Consider the following 20987-nt stretch of genomic DNA (forward strand, 5'->3'; position numbering starts at 1 on the left):
TGTCTGTCTGTCTGTCTGTCTGTCTGTCTGTCTGTCTGTCTCTGTCTGTCTGTCTGTCTGTCTGTCTGTCTGTCTGTCTGTCTGTCTGTCCATCCATCCATCCGTCTGTCTGCCCGCCTGTCCGTCCGTCTGTCCGGACCTGTCTGTCTTTCTGGTCTAAACTTTTCACTTTTAAATTACATTTAATAATGATCTTTACTTTCACAAATTAAAAACCAGGAACGTCTACTTTTGTCGAACATTGACATTGTTTCACGATGATCTACTTTACTGTATGCAATAGAGAGGGCGTGAGTACGTTGACCTTTGGCACACTTATCATCTTGATTAGTCTTGCATACTATACTGCTAGACGTTCGGGTGCTGTGAGAGCTTGTGTGGATGTTCTATCCTCCATAGCGATATTCGGTCACGTGTGTCGTATTGTATTGGAAGAACATCCGAGGTCTAGCAGCTAGACTTCATCTTGATGTACTGGTTTCGAATTCACTTGAAGACACTGATTATGAGGATTAATTTGATTACAGTGTATGCAATATATAATCACACGTCAATTGCAGAGTACATACATTCTTTGTCAAGTATTTAGACAGTTTGATGTCTCAAATATAACACAGATTATTTTTAAAAAATTACACACATTTACGAATACATATTTATATATTTGACAACATAACACACGCTCTACAAACGAAATATGTAGGGCTAGACTACGTGCTTGTCAACGAAAGGAAAGTGAAGATTGGACGTTGAGGGCGACGTTCTTCGAATCATTATTCGATGTCACTTCGACAGCAAAACCGGATGGTGAGAAGGGAGAAAACTATTGAAATGCGTCATTGGTAATTCTCTTAGGTTGGCAAAGCTCCTATTGTTACGCATGCGTGATGAATGCATTTTAAAATGACTTGAAGTGAAGCGGTGTACAAAAGAAAAAAAATGCACACACAAGCCTATATCACTTTGTAACAAAGTACGTTTATTGGAATATAATAAACATTAACAGATAGAAGTGGGGTGCACGAATTTACAGTTAAATTTCTTTGGAGTTTTGAAAATGTCCCAGAAGGAGTTAACGAGTCCCTATTACACTACAAATGTATATTTATATTTATATATTTATATGCCCCCAAACACCAATCTAAGCAATTCTATGTGTCGAGATGCAAACTGTGTAACATTTTTTCAATCCAACCCGGTAATACTCCGAACGGTTAGTTATAAGATGTAACTTAATGTCTGTCATAGAATATTATTTAATATATGATATATTATAATAACTGAATATAATATTTGTAAATGATGGAATTTCTATAAAGACTAATGTATTCATATTCATTGGGCGTAGTTAGTGCACACGAGGTAGTTGTTACAATAAAAACTAATTGAGTTGCAACATTAAAAAATGCTGTGTGGTTGATTGTAGGAAAACACTTGAAAACATACTTACTGAGACTGGATTCCAAAAAAACAACAATTCAACAACATTTATATGAATATGACCTAAAGAGAACCTTCACGTTGTTACCGTCATTCAGGGAAGGTAATGCTATAGCCTTGTTTGTCTGTTTGTCTGTGTCTATCTCTGTCTGTCTATATGTCTGTCTGTCTGTCTGTCTGTCTGTCTGTCTGTCTGTCTGACTGACTGATTTTATATGTCTGTCTGTCTGTCTGTCTGTCTATCCATCATGGCTGGTTGTCTGTCTGTCTGGCTGACTGATTGTCTGTCTATCTGTCTGTCTGTCTGTCTGTCTGTCTGTCTGTCTGTTTGTCTGTCTCAAAACTATTGCATGAATTGTGTTGAAACGTCACACACACACCTTTCTTATTTGAGATGGAAGGCTTGCATTTGTTACAAGGTTTAGTCAATTCTATTTTTATACGAGAACCAGTTTAAGGTTCTGTCAAGTGAAGGCGATGTATTCATTCCTTCACACGGGAAAGCAGTTGTAATCTCATGTAATCATAAAGGTAGCGCGTCTGCGAACAATAGCATAACTTCCACTTTCCGTTTGTCCTTACGGACGGCATTCCATTCACATCTGGTTGAGAGTTATCTTTAGTCTTGAATAACCAACAGTGACTGCAGCAAAATTTTTGAGAGGTTGTTCTTGGCAAGCACGTCTATCTCTCTAAACACACTCTTTCAATCATTCTATTTGTCATTACAGGTTGAACAATAATTCAATCAAATAGTAAACAAAGTTTAGAGAATAAAATATTTCATAATATTTCTATTTCATAATGTAACATTACTGACATAGCCGTAGACATAAAACTATCTGCCTATACATAAAATTACATACATATAAATTTAGGTATTAAAATCAATACAAATATATTCCAATTTATAGTTTATATTGTGCAGCGTATATATGGATATGTGGACGGAAATTGATAACAGGGTTGAATTAGAATAACAAAGACGTTCATGTCTCTCCTGAAATATCTCGATGACGTCATAATATTTAATGACGTCACTATTTACATCTATAAAGTAAGTACATTTATGACATCAAATAAAGTGCATTGACACCTCTGCATACACTTATAATATGTTTTGTCCATTACAGGACATGTTCATTTATGACATCATATGTACATTTGTGACGTCAATGCTTTCGACATTATTGCGTACATTTATGACATCACTGCTTGTATGACATCACTGTTCACTTTATGACATCACTATGTGTATTTATGATATCACACTTAGGTTGCTTTTTCCTTTAACACACATATATACAGACATGATAGCTCGTAAACATGTTCTCAGTTGTCTATGATAAATACATTAGTCTGTAAATTGGTAATAATTATGCACAGACTGGTAATAATTATAACTGGAATAAGTATAAATTTGAGATTACTATGGCAACAGTACAAATGTTAGCAATAGGTTAGAGTTACAGAGTAAAATTATAGGATTACTGATTACAAATGGTGTTACGATTCAGGTAATTTTATTCAGTTTATCTTGTCTGGTATTAAGACCATCGTCAGTATAATAATGTAATGTTACTGTAGTTGAAATATATCACTGTTCTTTCTCTGTATTTCGTTTGACATATTTGATAAGAACAAATCTGCTAAAAAGTGATATCATCTGAATATTCACATTTCTATAAAATAGTTTATACCACCAAAACGAATAACTTTAATACTACAAAACACATGGACGTACATAGATTATAGATTTGTGCATGCCCCAGAATGCAGCATTCTTGCAGTGTCGGTTGTACATACAAAATATATAGTTAAATGTATTATTTACACACAAGATTATACAGATGCTAGAAACCTGAACTAAATGTAACAATTTGATTGGTTGAATTAATTGTAATCTTAAACATTACGTCATTAGGTAATCCGGATGACCAATATGGTAATAATATGTTACTCAGACACGTCGGTCATCTTTGTTGCGACGGATGATGTGCGAGACGCAGCACTGTTAGATCTTATGACGGCGTACTTTTCAAGTTCATTTGATAAACTTGGTGATTTTCTGTCCCTGTCATCTTTGGGTAGTACAGCTGGGTGCTGGGAACGAGGTGGACTAGATGGGGACGTGGATAGTACACGTTCAGCAGAACCCTGCAACAAGGTGAAGAATTATATGGTTGTCAAATTATATGGTTGTGTCAAAATGGCGGAGAATTATATGCTGAGTTCTATTTTTTATAAATTAGAGTAAAAAATGTCAGAATGGTGGAGAATTATGTGTCCGGGTATAGATTAAAGTAAACAATGTCAAAATGACAGAAAATTATGAATACAGTTTTATAGTTTGATGTAAACAATCTCAAAATGGCGGAGTATTCTGTGTCAAGCTCAAAATAATGGAGAATTTTGTGTGCAGTTAAAACAATTATAGTTATGTTAATACTGTAAACAATATCGAATTGGCAGAAAATTTGTATAGTGTACGTTTAACATGAGATGTGATGTTCACACTCAATCAAATCAATTGTTTTCAAATACGTGACAAACTCTACAAAACTAAGGGGTATCAATTGTTCCTATATGGCGTTGTTTTACTATGGTCAGGTGTGATACAGTGGAGTGGTGGATCCATCCGGGGTATTTGGATGATGATAGTATCACAAAACATATACAAATGAACACGTGAGAGACACACTCTGCATAACAAATTACTACCAACTTCGTAAAAGCGTTTGATGACTATTGTGTATGCAATAGGCACTCAGTTTCTACTTCTCATCAATGTGACATTCCATAACCTCCGAAAAGCTTCTGATCAAATTTGCTGACGGCCAGAGTTCAAAAATTGTCCAACATTTATAGCGTCTGGAGTATAAGTGCAGACGACATTTATTTAACAACAGACGCGTTAATAATACATGTACTGCTATTGCCGACAACAAACTCAACCTAGGCTATAAGGAACACAAATTAGTGCAACCATGGTATGAGGGCGCTGTTCAGTTGACCCTCTTTTCCGAAGAAATTCATTGACGTTCAACAAATGATTAATTTATAAGTTGACAATTTTATCATATAGCACCTAAAAGAAGTCCGTTTTGATTTCTGGTTGGTCGTGCTGACGTCAGAGTGAGCTCTACACCTGCTACTAAATTGTATGCAGGGAAAGTTGGGTTTGATTGCTGTGAGAGATTGACGTCCTCCTTTCCTTTCACGTCACATTCACTAGGTATCAATGAACATGCAGAAACACGGTGACATATGATGGGGGTGGAGGGGGGGGGGGTGGTGATAGGTGGGTGGGTAGGGATGAAGTGAGGGGTTTACGTGTCCACATGTAACATTTACTAGTATTATTGGATAATACATACTTACGTCATATTCGTCGGCAGCCTCTTCCAGGTTGGTAACGACCATGGGTGACTGGGTTTTCAAAGATACACTGATAGCAGTAGTTACGTTGACAGAGGTGGTCGTAGTGTGACGACTGCTGGGGGCCGCCGTGGACACCGTTCTCGTTCTTCCATCCATCGTACTACGATCCTACAAGTAATCATAATATATGAAAACTTAGGAAAGCTATCAAAGTGTGACATGGGTCTAGAATACGAAGTATTTCGATTATTATAAAGTTTATTTTTACACTTCGTACAAACTGTTTTCGGAAATAACTCTTTCATTTACGATGCAAAATATACAGTTCACCGAAATACCAGCAGAACCCGTTAACAAATTTCATGCTTTGAACCACTGCGAAAATCTGTTGGAATCGGACGCAATTCCACAATTACAAAAACATTATCACAATATGATGCATGGTTGAAGAGATAATGAGGAAATATTATACAGGGAGTCATCTTTTGTTTCCATGGATACGCCCTGAAAATGCTGTTTATCACATTTTCAATAGAAATTGGTAAAATAATTTATGAAAAACGATGTTTTGATGTTGCATGCAATAAAAGATGCTAAAATTCGTGGAAAGTCTCAAACTAACCTTTGTGTTATCAGGACTGATACCGACAGAGGGCGTCCCGAAGCTGCTCTTGGTGAGGGCCCAGTTTTTCTGTTTTCTTTTCAAAGCGTTCCGTACTTCTGAGTTCATCGCACAATGAAATACGAAGATAAAGAGGCCCTGGTTGAAGGAAAAGAATGACAACAATAAGTGGTGTATTGGGATAGGAATACTACCACGGAAAGCAAGCTAACAGCAACTTAAAGAAAATATTGTTATGATGTTGCTTGTCGGAGATTGACAAGCAGGTTATAGCGATGTCTTGGTTTATATGTGGCTATAATCACCATGTAATAATAATAGTATAAACACTAATGAGGTTGAATGTGGAGCCATTTGAGGGAAACTCATCATTAGAGATACCACGCCACTGTGAGTGTATTTACATCAACATCCGTCCGTTGACAGCGTACCCATCCCCCTATAAATCAACATGTTGCAATAAATTGTACTTTTAGTTTGCGTCTGTGTTAGGTTCCCGATAGCTGATGTGCCGTCGTCGTATAATTACCATTTAACAAAATCTGCTATTGATATCAGTACTCTCCTTTCCCCGCACCAATCTGATGGAACCCAGTACCCCCAAATGTTCGAATTCCTACTAAGGATATTAAGTCTTTCAAACCTCAGTTTCAGCAAGTTAGCTTACAAAAACTACACAAATCAAAGCCCAACACAAACTGTGCACACATCAACACCATTGTATACGGGATCACTCGATAACCACACGGTGACTTGCACAGTATGAAACTAGAAGAAGACTGAGTTAGAAACTCACAACATTTCATCGATAAACTTATATACTCATCGAAAGTGCATGTAGAAGCCATATGGACTCACACAGAACACAAAATGTTCGCTACTTCACATGCCTTGAACAGACTAATGAATGTTTTTCATGACAAGTATCAGTAAGTAATTTTAAGGCGACTTACTTGGAAGGCGTTAAATATAGTAAACAGATACTGAAATACGATCAGTTGTTCGTTGATTGCAAATATACCAAATATCCATGTCAATCCCAGAATTGGTAACAATATGGCAGTAGCTTTGGCATTATTTCTGTAAAGATAATAAGCTGTAATATGATGACAAGCTCAAATATGGCATAGGTAGATAGGTAGGTAGGTAGGTATGTAGGTAGGTAGATAATAGATAGATAGATAGATAGATAGATAGATAGATAGATAGATAGATAGATAGATAGATCGATAGATAGATAGATAGATAGATAGATAGATAGATAGCCTTATTACTTACTTTATGTTCGTTAATTTGGTACTTTTATCGACATGTTTGCCTTGTACAGTAATGATTTCTTTCATAACACGAGACAGGAGATAAATATTAATGGCAATAATACCGAGTACAGGACCAAGGAATGCCCATGTTAAGTTGTTATCTGACGCTAACCAACAACTGAAATTGAAAATTCAATCATCATTAAAAACAAAATTAGTCATCGTGTAAGTAAAAACAACATTCACCAATCTAGATAAAAATATATCGACTTCCAAGTCAGTAAAAAATAATGACTTTCAAGACGAAGCTTGTTTATTTTTCAAAAGGGAATTCAAATATGTAAGTTTTAATAGAAACATATCTATTAAAAAGGTAAAATGTGTAATGTCATTTTATTATATTTTGCACACCTTTGGGAAAAAATGACTTTGATTTCGGGTCCTTTTTTGTTTTAATAAAAAATAATTGGCATGTCAGACGTGACACGCACATAAGCTAGTAAAACATCAATAAAAAGTTAGGTAATATTTTTAGAAGACGAAGCGTGGATTAATAAATATACAACAAGCTAAGGGAATACGTTTATCAGCTATAAATATTCCACGAACATGTCACTACAAGTATATCTTAACACACGGTAAGATTGGCAACATCACGTACTATTTTGGTGTTCCATAACCTTCGGGTCTTGCTGCTGCAGATATGCCAACAAATAAACCAGGAGAAACTGCAGAATGAGAGAAATGAAAAGACAATGTAACGTTTTATTTCCATTGCTTAAAAATGTACAATAAAGGAAAGGTTGTAAGCATTTAAATAGAAGTGTGTATATAATGATATTCTATTCATGGAGTTGGCCATTACATTAATTTTAGAATTTTTTTTTACGAATTGAGATGGTGAAAATTTTGCTTCTTACTCCTTATTGCACACACTTTAAAACATATCAACCATCCCAATTGGTCAGGGGAAGACATAGACATTTTTCTACTACAGTGCATTATCTTAATTATTAAACTATACCAATTTCACAACTTATATAATATATTATTTGTATACAAAGATAACATCTGGTTATGTAAATGATGATGTTACCGCTTTGTACGACATACATATCACATATTATTTAATTGCCGTATTCTATGATGTAATAAATACACAATATTTTATACGTCACACATTACTTACCATAACCTATGATGTAATAAGTACACAATATTAGATACATCACACATTACTTACCGTATCCTATGATGTAATAAGTACAGTATTAGATACACATATACGTCACACATTACTTACCATAGCCTATGATGTAATAAGTACACAGTATTAGATACGTCACACATTGCTTACCTTATCCTATGATGTCATAAGTACAGTATTAGATACACATATACGTCACATATTACTTACCATAGCCTATGATGTAATAAGTACACAGTATTAGATACGTCACACATTGCTTACCTTATCCTATGATGTCATAAGTACACATATACGTCACACATTACTTACCATAACCAATGATGTAATAGATTCTCATCTTACTCGTACCAGAAGTGAAAACTTTGACTATTTGTGTGTAGAGATAAAGACCTTCCACTAACATCCAGGCAAAGGAACAGAGTAGAAAATAGTGAAGTAACACAGCTATGAATGTACAGGCAATCTGTTAAGACAGATAAAACAGAAAAGTCGGACTTATTTCTGTCATTATTACACTTTTATCTGTTACTCTTACCAACTTAAAGGAAAAGTCCAGTCAGACTTATTTCTACCTTTAGTACACTTTTATCTGTTACTCTTACCAACTTAAAGGAAAAGTCCAGTCAGACTTATTTCTACCTTTAGTACACTTGTATTGATTACTGCTATCAACTTAAAGGAAAAGTCCAGTCAGACTTATGTCTGCCTTTACGAAGAAGTCTGGGTGTATTTCGTTGTCACTTTTAATATGTTTTGAGTTGTCAGTGAGGGTAAAGTCGTGTCAACTGGATAATTAATTTCAAAATGTTCTAATGATTATTTTGAATATTGAAATGTAATGATAACTTTGATTCAAAGTTTTGGAAGTACCAACATACACCATATCTTCGAAGTACATTGTTACATAAAACATGAACGTAAGATACGACTGAATGGGACAAACATCACTTGATTTGCTTCGTATAAGGTTGAGTTGCAAGTACGTGATGTACATCAAAGTTAGCACGTTTTCGAGAATGACTTGACGATCACGTCACGTTTCCCTTTGTGCACATTACATCAATATATTCATTCATTCATTTACAACATTCACGATTCATTTTCCTGTCAAAACGACTTCATACTTAGGACAATTTCAAAATAAAAAAAAGACACTGAGAAACATTCTTGAGTAATAAATCACTCTCTGCATGTAAGTGGTGGTACTCTAACGTACTCACGTGGTAAATAGCATGTTATGACATCAAAAGTACTGAAAGGACGTTTTACTTATAAAGGTTTGCATAACTAGCAAAGTAGTGGCATTTCTTAAAACTAGGTTTTGGTTCTCTGACTTAGGCACTTCCCTGTCGAAAGTGTATAGATAATTTGTCAGTGTTAATTGGAGGGTAACTAGGGTAACTAGGGTAATTATATTAGAAAGTGTCAATCTTGAGAAACAAGAAAGCTCAGTACACTCAACTTCTTAGAATGCGAGTCCTTAAAGTGTTGCTATTCAGCCATATTGTGTCTTTATAGTGTTGCTAAGCAACTATGTTGTTACTTACATCATTCTGTGTAGCATTAATTCCAACTAAGAACACCACAAGACTTGTACCAATAGCAAATACTAGATTCTTATGAATACTGTTCCTTTCACATGAAATGCTTCTATAGAAATAGAAATGATGATAAAAAAAGTTGCAGTCAGATAATTGACAGTGATATCAACAAAACGGTATAACAACCACTCTGTAAGTATAGATATCCACTAGCAATTACCTCAAGTCGTGTTGAAAGAAATTCATGAGGAGATTTTCATATTACGAAAATTGAAAAGTATGTAAATAATTATAATGAATTGAAAGTTACGTGTGATTTAGAGGAAGTGAAAGACTCAGTTAAAAGAAAATCGATATATCTTTTACATCCCATTAAACAAATGAAAGTCGGCACTTTTTGTGAAAGTTATAATTGAACTTTCAGTCTACACCGATGTTGTGCACAGAACACATCAAAACACATATCAATAATCGCATTTACAGAAATTTGGTGCTAACGTTAACATGACATGAAATAGCCTTTAAAAACTATATAATTGTCAACATACAAGGTAATGACTTGAAAGTGTAGCTAGAGCAGAAACAACATTTTAACTAATGCCAAAGCCACCGAATGCGGAAACTGACGTCAACATAAAAAGACAATATAAAACTATTCTTCCAATCTGTAACGGCTGTACATCTGATAGGAAAAATTAAACAACATATGAGACAATATAGAAAACAATGGAAAACATAACTACCTGAACTAGACAACCACATCTACAATCTACCACAACCTACCTACTAAAATGGAGCACAACCACACAGTATTTTTAGGCCCAATGGTATAATACCCAACTTATTTTAAATGCTAATCATTTAATTATGACTTTTTTTGAAATGATTGTTCTTTTTACATTGGCATTTACTATTATATAAAATGAACGTACCTTATAATTTGGAAAATAACCCACGTGATACTTAGTGCAGTCAGTGATATAGAACATCCTATATAGGTGATGATACTAAGTGCAAAGTCGTGAACTTTGTCGATCTGTGAAAACAAATAAAAAGGTTAAAACTTTAGTGTGTTTAACGGGAACCATACCTTCTTATTTTTCACTTTTTACTCTGCTTGAACACTCTACATTTATGATCAAACCCTATCAATAGCTCACAAATATATAGTTGGTTGACAAACACTGTTCAATACTGATTGACGATTATTTGCCATCCAGTGAAGTCAGTTCAAGAGAACAGAAATATTACAAAGTCACAACTACTGGGACAGAACTTCAGCAAATGTATTTTAGCTAGAACTAATACACCTTTCCGATAACGATAATAATGTAATATTGGTGCCATGAACAGTGTTAACTCATGCGTGACGTATCCATTCATAAATAGCAGCTAGTGTGAACTAATCTAATAATCCGATCCTCAGACAATTAAATTTGATGTTCATTTTGATATAAAGAGACGAGAAACTGTAGGTCTTTATTGTTGTCCGAGTATTTGCACCCAAGGAATTCAAAGTTTATATATAATTCTAAATTCTAATTCATGTAAACTCACCTCAACATAATCATGTTGCATAAGGATGGCAAAATTAGTCAGATGGTAACATTGGCAAACGGTCACTTCATTTGTTGACAGTTCGTCTTTCATCTTGCAGCCGTCTGTACTCCAAACACCAGTGGAACCATCGCTGTGCAAGCCAATTAGTATGTGTAAGGGTTAGTAAGGGTTGGAATCAAAATGGCAATGGTGAAATGGTATATGAAATTTGTAAAATTAATAACGAAAATTTATATTGAAATTTTCGGTCTTAGACAATAAATCATATTTTGACGTTCTTTATCCATGCCATACAATTATTCGTAATGCCGAAATACATGTATAACCCGTTTTTCGAACCATACATACATACATACATACATACATACATACATACATACATACATACATACATAAAATGGATAGCGAACTCCAATGCATTTCTGGACACTACTTTCACGATTCATCAAGAAAAGTATCAAAGTCTACAAATCGTGAAATCAGACCAATTTCATGTTATAAGGGCGATGTTTACTCAGCTGTATAACTTGAGGACCTTACGGAGATAAGTTCGTTTTCATATGGTGAAAGAATTACAATTCTAAGAAAGTAATTGATTTACTGAAGTCACTTGTTATTTTCAGCACAGCAATTCTATTGAGTTTCGAGTGCACATGGACTCTTCTTATATTCTGATGATAGAATTTGAATAATAGAGACCCAATAAACAAGTGCACCTGTACGCATCGGTATCTACACACACAATGATGTAGTATCACTCAAGACATATATGAAAACAGATCCCAATAATTGAAACATCAAAGGTTTGTTGCACCTAATTTCATACCCATATCACACATGCATAGTACTGTACAATGTGAACAGATGTTCACTAATGTCAAATTCTTTGGAAATTGCTTATTATCCTTCTACCTTGATAAAAACTTCCAGTATACGCATACAGGGTTATAGTAATTTGGCGATAGATCTTCATGATGTAGTGTTATTTCTATTGGAGATGGTGGGTTATGTATTGATGGTGATATCGATGCTGATATTATTTGGCTATTGAGAACATACAGGTGCTCGGTCTCACTACAGAAATAGACAGAAGAACAAATAATACAAGAATTAAATTCCATAAATATATATATTATCAGCTGTATCACTGCAAAAATAGAAAGACAAAGGAATTTGATTTCAGAATCTATATCACTATGTACTGAAATATGAAAAATTCAGATAACCATCTGTCGCCAATGTAAAGTGAGTGTTGTGACTGTTCAATGACAAAATGATGCTGTAGTTATATAATTGGACTTTGATACCAGCCTTATTTCTTTAAATTTCCATACTCGACTACGAAGAGCTCCTTGATATTCTTCGTTCCAAATTCTAACTACAATTATTTTACGAGTCTTACACTTATAGTTTGCTCTTATAAATTGTTGAGCAAAATTCTAACCACTTTCATGATTGCATCTTAGGATACAACGAGTAAAATAGTTAGCCATTATAGACAGATCTTTAAAGAAATGTACTTTGGAATGAAGCCTTGAACTATATATATCCTACAAGTGTCAGCTTTCTTTTCAATTAGCTTAATTTGTATATAATATGATATAATTATATATGTATATTTCTATAAATATAACATAGTATAATCGATTACAATAGAAAGGTAACTAATTGGCATCAGATAACTTGAATAGGAAAGACTAATTCTCATTATTATGCACTTAAAAGTTAATTTTGTTATTAATTGCTTCATACACAATACATTGCTTTCTTTCACTACTTTGAAATCAGAATGTTGCACTTAAGAAGTTAGATTTGACATTAGTAGCGTCATACATAATCAAGTTCTTTCATTTACTTTTTTTAAATCTGAATTATGCATTTAAAAGTTAAAATCATTATTTGCTTAAATATAATTAATTCCCTTCTTGTTCGTCGTTCCCCGTATAATAGTATTTTGTATATACTTTCTTACATTATGTACTGTTAAGGACAAAGTGACTGTAAAGTAAAAAATGGATATATATAATCTTCTACTTCCAATGTACTGGAATGTGTAATTATAAGTTATAACATGTTATGGAATGTATTACGTCAATGTACTACAATGTGTATTCTTATTCGTCAAACTCCGTCATCGAAATAGGGCTACCTACTGAACCAGTTTATCAAGGGTCAATCGTTTAATAATAATGATACGTGGTTTATTTACCAACATGTATAAATAATTACATACAAAACCTTGACAACAACAACAGAGAGAGAGAGAGAGAGAGAGAGAGAGAGAGAGAGAGAGAGAGAGAGAGAGAGAGAGAGAGAGAGAGAGAGAGAGAGAGAGAGAGAGAGAGAGAGAGAGAGAGAGAGAGAGAGAGAGAGAGAGAGAGAGCTACTAAATATTGTTTCAAAGATTTCCTTAGAAAATTAGAACACGGGTTAATGTATTTTCCCTTTATTTCCTGGAGAAAGACCTCGCTTATGTCGAAACTAGTGGGAATCTAAAACATTGTTTCTGTATTAAACTACTAAGTATATTCCTTATCTTTTACTTTCTCTATATACAATTCATTACTCCAATCCTCACATGGGATCATGAAATTACCATATCAGACAGAAATGACACTTTTCGGCCTCATCCAAAGTCATTTTTTCAAAGTTATTTTTACTAACCCAATGAATAGCAATCAATCATATCATATCATATCTTACATTACATGAATAGCTATGTATAGTCACCTTATTATCTATATTTAGTTCAAAGTATTAAGCGTTACTCACCCATCAACTGTAAGTGTGTCGATGTTTTTACCAAACCAGCTGTGGAGGTTCCTATAAGCTATTCCAACCAGACTTAGAATCCGTGTGTCTTGAAAAAAACAACAGAAAGGAATTATTTCATTATTGTGAATACTTTAAAGTAGAACATAAACAAATATTGTTAACCGTAAGCATTATCTTCATTATCACAAGAATCACCGCCAACACCATAATCACTAACACCACCACCACCACCACCACCGCCATCACCATTATCACCATCATCCCACCACCCCATCACCATTATCACCACCACCACCACCATCACTACCACCACCATTACCACCACCACGTGCACCCATCACCATTATCACCACCACCACAACTCCCACCATATATCCACCACCTCCACCCCACCACCACCACCACCACCACCACCACCACCACCAACACCAACAACAACAACAACAACAACAAATATAACAACAGCAATAACACAAATAAAGTAACAACAAAAAACAACAAAAAACAACAACAACAACAACAACAACAACAACAACAACAACAACAACAACTACTACTACTACTACTACTACTACTACTACTACTACTACTACTACCACATGATGCCACCGAACAATATATATAGCTATATTGTACCTAAAACAATGGCTGAAGTCTTTCACTTTTCACATTTTCACACACATGCCCTACCTGTTGGGACTGCCTTGGGCGGAATTATCAAATTGTCTGTTCGTGTTTTGTCTGAGTCAACACCGTCAACATTGTCTTCATCTTGCCATATTGGAGTAAACTTCCATCCCTCGAATGTTTCATTGATATACATATTAATATCAATATCTGATAATTAAAAATAGAAATTATGAAAAGGGCAAAACATAAAAAAGAATTAGTTATTTTTATATAGAGGTCTGTCTGGAAATTTATTGAACGGGGCAAGTCAAAGGACGTGAAAGTAACGTCAAAGGGATGGGAACTTTATATATGATTTGACTGTATCTGAATAACCTTTGTGGAAAATATATCACGGCATGACACGGCACGACAACATGTCATTTGGCTTCTGCCGTTCTCAAAATTTAACATTCAAAACCACTATTATTCTCTCGATTTATTTTCGTAATATTACGCTTGCGGAGCTATAATTCTCACTCAGCTGGAAGTAGAAAGTTTTGTCACAACTACTGTGAGTCGAAAAACAGGTAGTAACAATATAGATACGTCACTCGCCATAGTCGTTGGCTGAATCAAGAATTGAGTAATTTTGGAATTATAGTATCTGCTCACTGATTTTATATTATTTAATGTTTGAAATTGTTTAGCAGGGTATTTATTCGAATATAGGATACAATTCATGTAAGACAAATACATGGCTGCTGGAACTATTTAAGTGACATGCCGAAAACAATTCTCCATTTGATGGTTTATTGGTAAAACTATTCGCTATCAATTGGTAAACGTAGGAAAACTTTTCTAAAACTTCTGCAAAATTATGTTTAAGAAATAGGATTTTACAATTTGGAAAGTATTTTATCATAATTTTATTAAAATCTGTGTATACCAAATTGTACATGAATGGGAATGCGTTCCAAACTTTTCTGCCGAGTACTTATCCAAAAATAGTAAAAAAAATTTTTGGTTAAACTTACATATATTATCATAAGGTGGGAATTCTGGTATATCTGCATCATTCTGCGTTTTACTCATCTGGTAATCTGTATATTCCCGTGCAAGTGTCTCAGTATCCCATAATAGTTGACTTAATATGAGTTCAGATATAGACTAAAAGAAAAAACCCCATTAAATACGTACAAATAATAATAATAATAATAATAATATTATTATTATTATTATTAATAAAGCGAATTTATAATGCCCCTATTCTCCGAAGAGCTCCAGGCGCAGACTCAGAACTACTAATAAAATGGGAGGATACATAGAAACAATTTGAAAATATGAAGGATGTAGAGAGAAGTGTATAAAAGTTAAGATTGAAATAAGTAAGTTTTAAGGACAGAGCAGAATTCAGACTTAGACGAAGACTGTGGGAAAGACTGTTCCAAATTTTAGTAGTGTAAGAAAAGGAACTCTCGCCGAGCTTCTTACTGAAAAATGCTATCACGAAATTTATCACGAAAGGTTGTGTCTGGTTGTTGTATTAATCATTAAAAATAAGTTCGGACAACCCTCTTAAAAAAGCCCGCTGAGGTGGAAAACTACTCGAAGAATCAAACCATTGTCTCCAGTACTACGGTGTACTAGGGAAACAGGTACTTATGTTCTTACAACCTCTCGATACCGAACCAAAACCACAATTCTCTGGGCTAACATTCTTACGACATCTCGTAGGAAGAACAACTCCTTTACCTATGTACCTTAGTTCCTATAGCTATTGCAGAAAGCTAGAAAGTGTGTAAAGACTTTGTTATTGTATGTACACATTTTTAATCTTGTGCATTGTATTGAGTTACAAACAAGGACTTATCATACTTTGTGTCACATTGATTTTTCAAGTAGTAAGACGTGATAAAATAGTTTTGTAAATAAACAAATCCTAACTAAATTCCCAATCCTCATCCATATGGCCACTTGAACGATTTCATGTCATACAGCTAACAGACATAATGCCATATACAATTCAAGTATGTGATAGTGGAAGACAAGGTATTGAAACTTAGTATACAGGCAGATTCTTATGTATCTATTCATTTCCTGAAAATTACTTTAACCTTTTCGTACATCATACACCACTCTCAAGTATCATTTTATCAATCATAAGCCACTTACTGATGTAACAGTCGACCACGCATCTTCTCGTTCCAGGATATCGCTTACTCGTTGGAGGTACGCCTGCGAATTCAAAATAATCAATTGTAAGAGTGGTTGATTTAGTATCCCTAAGATACATATGTTACTATGGCAACAATGATGAAGTAGTTTCTCCCCATGTATCAACTGCATTTAGTGGTTGAAAAACGGATACTTCAGATCGAAGTTGGAACATGTTTTCCTCTAGAACTGACAGTTATGCCAATTTTAACTCTTTTGTAACTATGCCGAGGAAATAATTATGTATGCATGAACTGTTCATGGAAGAATCAGATGTTCATTGTGTGGGCGGTTGGATGTGCCGTTTACACAAACGTCAAAAAAACGGCCAGTCTCCCGAACGAGTCTTTATTTGTTCTATATACTGCCAAATACATCTTGTGTCAAATGCAGGCAGAGGGAAATGAAGTGAAAGTCATTGTCCTTCTGTTTCGCCCATTTAAGTAAACATTGGCAACATATTTTTTGCGTGTCCTTTTTAAGGTCAGATGTCATCCAATAAACTTGTTCAGATGGACACGTTTTTGTGATTAACAAAGAGAGTACTGATTGACAAACACAGCCTGTCACAGTCACAACTTCGTATAAACTACCCGCCCCGCGGCCCGATGCGCGATGTTCGATCAGTACATGACCGAATTTAGTTGCCGGCTAGGTTTTGATAGCATGGGACTCCGAGCCCCCTCCCCCCAGCTGCTCTTTGAATGGAGAAAGGAACACACATTTAAGTGCTTACATAAAGTTTATAACCTCTGAATACACTTCACTGTGCATCGTATGGAAAGAACCAATTTTCATAAAGTCAGTACTTCTACTCACACGACATTTGTATCTTAAAAAAACGGTGATTTTTTTAAACTTTGTGTGAAGGTTTGTCCTAATTCTGCCCAGAACACTACTTTTAAATAGAAGACAGTGAAATAATGTGATCAAAAGTCACCCAACTTGAAATAACAAGACAGTAACTGCAATTGATGAATTATAGGCTTTGAATAAAAAGACGAATTGACATGGACAAATTCAAAATGTGTCATCTTATAATGAGTTATAGATGATCTAAATAACCATTTCATCAGTATCTCACTGTGTGGTATGTATGGTCTCTTTTAGGTTGTAGGGAAGCAACACCTAATCAACCACGATGGATTTTTTTTTGCAATTGGTGATTTGCTGTGACAGTCGTTACTATGACGAATTTGAACCTCCTCCAAACACACGCTGCGTTGTAAATGTATCTAATATCGATAACGATGTTTATGTGTCCCAGTTTATTAAAATATCATATGTTAGGAGAATAGATAAATATCGGATTTAGAAATTGTGGCTGCCATATAAAATATTAACTCAGAGTCTGTATATATACTAACACTGAACCCATGAGGGATGGCCCTCACTGGACTTCTTGGGAGACAAGTGTCTATATGCTTAAAGAACTAGCCGGTATAAATAAAGCCTAATAAAAACATTACTCTCAACTTTAGAATAGGTGGGGTAGGTAGATTTTTTTTATTATATGTTATCTTTCTGTGTAAATCTATTTCCATTGATTTCCAAATGGTCACTGTGTTGTTTATTTCTTCCTATCAGATGTACAGCCACCACAGATTGGAAGAACAGTTTAGTTTGCTTTTTTAAGTTGATGTCGAAAACGTGAAAGCAAGTTTAGGGTCGACAGTGAAAAGCAAGGTGAGGTCGGGTAAACGAAACAATTATTTGTCTAGTGTAGTATGCGCCTTGGAATTACAAATTTTAAGTTTTTGTGGTAACTATCTCAAGAAAACTTCAATCAAAGAGATCGTCGATTTTCTTGAAAGCAAAACATTGAATCCCAAAATTCCTTTTATCCAGGAATATAGTGTCACAAAATCTGCAGAGATTTTAAGGAAGTTCCCCGAGGTGCACTCAGCCTGAACGCCTTATGATCTATTTTGGGTTTTTACTTTCTTACACTTTTTTGATATGTTGATGATAAAAATGCAGTACTTCGAAAACCTTAGATATCTTTTCTTCTTTAAATTTGTAGTAATTTTACTTGTAAAGTGTAATTTTTGAAAAGAGATAACCAAACCCTGGAGATTATGGCGTAAAATGTATCATATTTGCTAAGAAAATATAAACTCAAAATTGATCAGACGGTGTTCCACATAGAATGTAGTCTTACCCTAAGGAATGAATGCAGCAGATCCATATCTTCTGTTCCGTAAATGTCTTGTTTCGCAATTTTCGCTGACGTAATTACCAATGACGTCATAATGATGACGTCACCTGAGGACTGTTTAATGGTGGCAAGATTCGTGGTGTTTGTTAATAACTCATAGGCGATTTGTAAATCTGTTGGTAAGTTGATGGACAGACTCTCTACCTGTAAAAATATAAATATTAATTATGGTTTATAATATTAGAGAAATTCAGTATTACTATCTAGTTAATATGGGTATGTACATATAAGGATCGTATGGTAATTTCTCTGATGTGAGGAGGGTGATTGACATTTTCATCTAGAACTCATATTAGGGAGACCATATTTGTATTACTTTCTCAATGAAGATTTATATGATGGAAAATACATAAATACATTTTTTTTAAATTATGATATTCTAGTATTCAAATTTGCAATAAAAAGTGAGCATGCTCAGATAGAACTATCTTATCAGCGAAGATTATTACCTGCTACCTGCTGTCTTTCATTTTTGGTAATGAGGCTTACATCTAGCCTTTCAAGGAACTGTTTTTTGGACTAATAACTATTGCCACTGTAAGATGAAGCTAAGATATGTAGACTAGAATGTAATAGCTTTTTAGTGAACCGAATACCTTTCACGATGTGTATATATGACTTGCATTTGGTGAACTTTACACCTTTTGAGACTAATGGAGACAGTATCGTGCTAATTTGACAATACATGTGGAGAGGAACAAAAGGTCAAAGAAAACAACACAATCTGGATACTCGATCGTTCTCTTAAAATGCACTCATCAGTAAAAAACATACCGCTATAGTTGTTGGAAGCTTAAAAGGGTCTTTTCAAGTTAATTTAAATTGTCGGAACATCTGTCGCTAAGCCTACAAACTTCAGGGATTTACAAGCAACATCCTCCTGATTACTGTGTTCAATTTACCATCAGGAGGCCAATCATGTGGGAGATTCTAGATTAAATGAGCAACTATCCATTAAAGCATGAAATAATGATATTGGCAACTGAATCATTTAATAGTACATTGAAAGTGTTATGCATATAATGTTGCAGTTAAAGGGGGATGCCACTCCAGGAAATGAAGGCATTTGGAGAGTTATTAAATGATTTTACATCACCTACAATTACTTGCGATTTAAGAGAAACATCAAGTTGATCTTGTGAATTTATATGGTATTTGCTATGGGCTATTGCATCATGGGAGTCGACAGAAATAATGAGTTCAAGTTGAACACTGAATATTCATGAGAAATATTTTACACTGAAGAGTATAGGCGATCATGCCTCATGAATATTCAGTGCAAGATTTTGAAAGAAGCAAATCAAACTTAAATTTGTGTAGTGTGAACAATTTTGACCAAAAATGTTCATATTCATGTGAACAATTGTATTGAAAGCACAAACAATAAAACGTGAAGCGATAAAAAACATACATCTGGTGCTCAATAAAATGCTGAAGACAATGACAAGCAGTCCTTTATCGTGTTTGACGCTTTTATCCGTCGGGTAAACAGTGATACTTGAAGTCGTGTGATCTTTGTTTGGAAAATTACGTTGTTAAGTATTAGACTCGCGTATTGTTATGATCACATATAACAAATCAACGCAAATATCTGTCACTTCGCTATGTTGTTATTTATCTATTCTGTCAATCGTTTCCGGTCAAAACAGGCCCATAATTCAAATTATAAATTATTCAACTGAACAAAGCAGTATGTCTATTTTACTCATGTAAGGATAGAGACTTAACTATGCAAACCTTCATTATTCAAACATAACACTTGTAAACATGTTCCAACAAGGGTTGATATACCCATACGTGACAGGATTTTACTTACTGTTAAATACAAATCTGAAAAATTGGAAACACTATAACACTCCGTCATGTCTGGATCATCCCAGGCCGTTACGTTTCCGTCTTGGTAACACCTTCGTCTTGCTGTAGCAACTGTTTGTATAAACGAAATGTACAAAATAACTCATTAAGCAAAAAAATATATATTTCTGTTCAGGAACGTCTAAACGTGATTTGTTTTATTCTCAACAAACTTGTCACTCAGTCTACTATTTATGGCAGTTACTGGTCTTTTTATTTAGTAGTTTAGAGCAAGTGTGTATGTAGGGTAGGTGTCATTTGCTTGTTCATGATTGGCTCAGCAGTTGTCTTCACTGAAGTA

Source organism: Glandiceps talaboti, chromosome 23 (assembly GCF_964340395.1).
Source record: "Glandiceps talaboti chromosome 23, keGlaTala1.1, whole genome shotgun sequence".
Classification (NCBI taxonomy): domain Eukaryota; kingdom Metazoa; phylum Hemichordata; class Enteropneusta; family Spengelidae; genus Glandiceps; species Glandiceps talaboti.